Genomic DNA, 6068 nt, shown 5'->3' with positions numbered 1-6068 from the left:
AAAACACCCTCAGACTGGAGTTTCTGAGACAATTCAGTGCAGCTCCCTATGACGATAGCTGAATATTTGGATTAGAATACTTCCTGATTCCAGGGCTGGATGGCTGGATGTGATCTCTTAGGCATGTATGTAATTGGCATAAAGGACCTCAGGTTATAGTGAAGCCTCAAGGAACTATTAGGCCTTGAGTGACATTGAAAAGTCATTCTAGAAAGATGTGTGTGACAAAATCAGCCTATCAAATGACATATTGCTAAGAGTGGTGGTATTTCTGGAAGAATGCAAGCAGATCAAGTCTCTTCCTCAAGGATTGGTAATAGAGCAACCTGAAGACCTACCTCCATTGTGGAGCCTAATGTTCTAGACCTTGTATCTTTCCCATACTGAAGCAAAGCAACACACTTAGCTCTGAGGGAGTTGTCATATGGCAGGATCTCATCTCAAATTTCGCTATTTGCTCTGTGGATGGTAGGACTAGTTGATATACATAAGATAAATCTGTGCAATGGACAAGGCCAAGAGCAGTATATATGGTAGTGAAGGAAGAACATGATTTTCCCCAAAAGGGTAACATTTGGGTAAGCAAAAATTCCTCAGTCCAATAAGGACCATACCACATGGTCAAACAACATATTGATAAATGTAGCTAAAAAATACTCTGGGGCAGCCTGGATGGCTCAGCAGTTTAGTGCTACCTTTGGCTCAGGGTGCGATTCTGGAGACATGGTATCAAGTCTCATGTTGGTTTCCCTGCGTGGACCCTGCTTCTCTCTCTGCCTGTGACTCTGCCTCTCCCTCTCTCTCTTCCTCCCTCTGTCGCTGTCTCTCTTTCTCTCATGAATAAATAAATAAAACCTTAAAAAATACTCTGGTGTAGGGACACTTGTGTGGGTCTGTAGTTGAGCATCTGCCTTCTGTGCAGGATGTGACTCCCTAGTCCCGGGATTGAGTTCAACATTATGCTTCCTGCATACAGCCTGCTTCTCCCTCTACCTATGTCTCTGCCTCTGTGTGTGTCTGTGTGTCTCTCAGAAATAAATAAATAAAATATTATTAAAAAATACTCTGGTGTGATATGGTTCCCATAAAACTTCTGAAATGCAGTGAATGTGGGCCACATAATTGCCCACCAGAATAATAGACCTCCCTGAGGCTAGGATGCCAAAGTGGGTGCCTTTGCTCAGCCTCTGAAGGTGATTGCTTATGTAAGTGAGATAAATAGGCATAGAGGCACCCAAGACCTCTAAGGACAAAGGGATCTACTCCTCAGAACCAGACAGTACATATTGACTGAAAGTGTGGAGAAATCAAAACCCCTGATTTATCTTGAGAAAGAGCACTCTGGATGAGGATGTGAAATGGTGCAGCAGCTGTGGAATACAGGATAGATATTGCTCAAGAATTTGAAACTAGAGTTACCATAGGATACCACAATCCTGCTTCTAGGAATATGTCCCAAAAACTGAAACCAGGATCTCAAAGAATTGGTATCTGCACACATGTTCCTTGAAGCATTATTATTCACAATTATCCAGAAGTTGGAAGCAAACTACACGTGTCTCAACAGATGAATGGAGAAAACAATGTGGTATACACGCGCAATGTGACCATCCTGATACTTATGAATTTATATTTTATTGTGGTTTTGATTCACCACTTCCACTAATGACTAGAGGTGTTAGGCTTCTTTTCATATGCTGCTGGCTGTTTGTATATCTTCTTTGGCTTTCCCTGCAGGGCTGTGGGCGGGCCTCAGTCAGAGTCTTGGACATCCAATGAGCCAACCTGAAAGCATCTCATGGTGATTCTTACAACGCAGAGCCCAGATCCTTGGACTTTTGTTCTTTGAAGCAAAAGCCCAAGGACAGGAGAACTTACCTCAGTGGGAAGGACCCAGTCAGGCATCTGCTTCAGGCCAGTGGGGATCATATGATTTTGATCCCAAGGGATTTATGACATTCTTTGAAAAATGACATGGTGAGTTGCCTGTGTTTGGGACTCCATTGTTTGGCATTCCCTGTTCTAGGCACCTGGTAACATCTCTTAAATTTTTTATTAAAAATTTGATTTACTGGGATCCCTGGGTGGCGCAGCAGTTTGGCGCCTGCCTTTGGCCCAGGGCGTGATCCTGGAGACCCGGGATCGAATCCCACATCGGGCTCCCGGTGCATGGAGCCTGCTTCTCCCTCTGCCTGTGTCTCTGCCTCTCTCTCTCTCTGTGACTATCATAAATAAATTTAAAAAATTAAAAAAAATTTGATTTACTGATTCATGAGAGACACACACAGAGAGAGGCAGAGACACACAGAGAGAGGCAGAGACACAGGCAGAGAGAGAAGCAGGCTCTAGGCAGGGAAAAATGATGTGGGACTCAATCTCAAGACCCCGGATCACACCTTGGGCTGAAGGGAGACGACCAAACGCTGAGCCCCCCAGGTGTCCCTACATCTATCACTTGAATGATACACGTTTGACACATAATTACCTTCTCTTCTTCCAGTTCTAGGGCCCTTTGTTAGCATTACATTCTTCCACTTGAATTCTGGCTTTCATTATGTGGCTACAGAAGTTACACCATGGCTGGTGGAAGTGAACCAAATTGCAAAGTCTGGGCCAACCCTCCTCCGGGCATTGACTTCCTACAGTCTCAGAATCTGATTCTGAGGAGGAGGCTCACCTGAGGGGTGTCCTTCATCTCCAATCAACTGCACTCTGTGCAAACACTGTAAAAATTAGCCTAAAAGCCACCTCCCTATGAGGTCATGTGACCACAGACCTTGGCTCTTTAGGCATCTTGAGTGGTGATGTCCCAAGATCAAAAACACAGGGAACATTGTCTGAGGTATGGAAGTGTTGAATCACTATGCTGTACACCCAGAAGTACCTCAACATTGTTTGTTGACTATACTACAGTTTAAAAAAATAGGGATCCCTGGGTGGCGCAGCGGTTTATTGCCTGCCTTTGGCCCAGGGCGCGATCCTGGAGACCCGGGATTGAATCCCACATCAGGCTCCCTCTGCCTGTGTCTCTGCCTCTCTCTCTCTCTCTCTCTCTGTGTGTGTGTGTGACTATCATAAATTAAAAAAAATAAATAAATAAAATAAAAAAAAATAATTAGGGAGGTGGGGAAGATGGCAGAAGTGTAGGGTCCCCAAGTCACCTGTCCCCAACAAATTACCTAGATAACTTTCAAATCATTCTCAAAATCTATGAATTCAACTTGAGATTTAAAGAGAGAAGAGCTGGAATGCTAAAGTGAGAAGAGTTCACGCTTCTATCAAGGTAAAAAGACGGGAAAAATGATAGAAACAAAAGGCACCCAAGGGGGAGGGGCCCCAGGAGGAGCCGAGCTAAGGCCGGGCAGCGAGTACCTCCAGGACGGGAAAGCCCCATCCAGGAGAAGCAGGAGCTTCACCAATCTTCCTGGAAGGTATGGGGCCAGCAGGGAGTTCAGGCAGGATCCCAGGAGGTGTGGGGATGACCTCAGGCTCACATGGACACTAAAAAAGGAGGGGTGCCCCAGGTGAGTGGGACACACTCTGTGGCTGTGCTCCGTAAGGGGTGCAGCACGTGCCTGGCTGGACACAGGAAAAGTCCTCTGCTTATATTGTTTCATTAATTTGGGGAATATAAATAATAGTGAAAGAGAATAGAGAGGAAGGGAAAAGAAATGGGTACGAAATATCAGAAAGGGACACAGAACATGGAAGAATCATAACTCTGGGAAATGAAATAGGTGTGGTGGAAGGGGAGCAGGGCTGGGGTGGGGGTGACTGGGTGGCAGGCACTGAAGGGGGCACTTGACGGGATGAGCACTGGGTGTTATTCCGTATGTTGGCAAATTGAATACCAATAAAAATAAATTTATTATATAAAAAAGAAGAAGAAGAAGAAACCATATGTATTCTACTAAAGCACTTTGGAAAGATAGAAAGAAATGGAATACTTCCAAACTCGTTCTATGAGGCTAGTATCAGCTTAATTCCAAAAGCAGACAAAGACCTAACCAAAAAAGAGAATTATAGACCAATATCTTTATGAACACGGATGCAAAAACTCTCTACAATGTACAGCCAATAAGATCCAACAACACATTAAGAAGATTATTCACCATAACAAAGTCTGACTTATCCCCGAGATGCAAGTCTGGTTCAGCACTCCTAAAACAATCAGTGTGATTCATCACATCAACAATAGAAAAAAACAATAACCAAAGGATCCTCTCGATACACGCAGAGAAAGCATTTGACAAAATTCAGCATCCATTCCTGATCAAAACTCTTCAGAGTGTAGGGAACATTCCTCAACATATTTTTTCCCTCATTCCTCAACATCTTAAAAGCCATCTACGAAGAGTCCACAGCAAATCTCATTCTCAGTGGGGAAACACGGGGAGCCTTTCCCCCTAAGATCGGGAAAAAGACAGGGATGTTGAGTCTCACCACTGCTATTCAACATAGTACTAGAAGTCTAGTCTTAGCAATTAAACAACAAAGAGGAATAAACACATTCAAATTGGCAAAGAAGTCAAACTCTCCTTCTTCGTTGATGGCATGATACTGTACGTAGAAAACGCAAAAGACTCATACAGCAATTTGACAGTGTGGCAGGATACAAAATCAATATCCATATCAGGGGCATTTCCATGCACTAACAATGAGAATGAAGAAAGAGAAATTAATGGGTCAATCCCATTACAATTGTACCCAAAACATTAGATACCTAGGAATAAACCTAACAAAAGACGTAAAGGATCTATACCCTAAAAACTACAGAACAGTTCTGAAAGTAATTGAGGAAGACACAAAGACATTGAAAAATATTCCATGCTCATGGCTTGGAAGAAATAATATTGTGAAAATATCAATGTTACCCAGGGCAATTTACACGTTTACTGCAATCCCTATAAAAAAAATACCATGGACTTTCTTCAGACAGTTGGAACAAATCATCTTAAGATATGTGTAGAATCAGAAAAGACCCCGAGTAGCCAGGGGAACTTTAAAAAGAAAACCATAGCTGGGGGCATCACAATTCCAGATTTAAGGTGGTACTACAAAGCTGTGGTCATCAAGACAGTGTGGTACTGGCACAAAAACAGACACATAGATCAATGGAACAGAATAGAGAATCCAGACATGGACCCTCAAAGTTATGGTCAACTAATATTCGACAAAGGAGGAAAGACTATACACTGGAAAAAAAGACAGTCTCTTCAGTCAGTGGTACTGGGAAAATTGGACATCCACAGGCAGAGGAATGAAACTAGACCATTCTCTTGCACCATACACAAAGATAAAATCAAAGTGGAAGAAAGATCTTAATGTAAGACAAGATTCCATCAAAATCCTAGAGGAGAACACAGGCAACACCCTTTGTGAACTTGGTCACGTAACATTTAGCAACATACATCCGTGAAGGCAAGAGAAACAAAAGCAAAAATAAACTATCGGGGCTTCATCAAGGTAAGAAACTTTTGGACAGCAAAATATACAGTCAACAAAACTAAAAGACAACCTACATAATGAGAGAAGATATTCGCAGATGACGTGTCAGATAAAAGACTAGTATCCAAGTTCTATACAGAACTTATTAAACTCAACATTAAAGAAAAAAACATGAACCAAAATCTCACAGAGGAAGACACAGACATGGCCTAAAAGCACATGAGCAAATGCTCCACATACTGACCACCAGAGAAATACAAATCAAAACCACAATGACACACCACCTTACACCAGTGAGAATTTGCAAAATTAACAAAGCAGGAAACCACAAATTTTGGAGAGGATGTGGAGAAGGGGGAACACTCCTGCACTCTTGGTGGGAAGGCGAACTGGTGCAGTCACTCTGGAAATCTGTGTGGACGTTCCTCAAATAGTTAAAAGTAGATCTTCCCTATGACCAGCAATTGCACTGCTGGGGATTTACCCCAAAGACACAGATGCAATGAAACACCGGGACACCTGCACCCCGATGTTTATAGCAGCAATGTCCACATAGCCAAACTGTGGAAGGAGCTTTGATGTCCATCAAAAGATGAATGGATTAAGAAGATGTGGTATAT

Source organism: Canis lupus, chromosome Y, assembly GCF_048164855.1.
Source record: "Canis lupus baileyi chromosome Y, mCanLup2.hap1, whole genome shotgun sequence".
Classification (NCBI taxonomy): domain Eukaryota; kingdom Metazoa; phylum Chordata; class Mammalia; order Carnivora; family Canidae; genus Canis; species Canis lupus.
Note: the sequence above shows the minus strand (reverse complement) of the source record.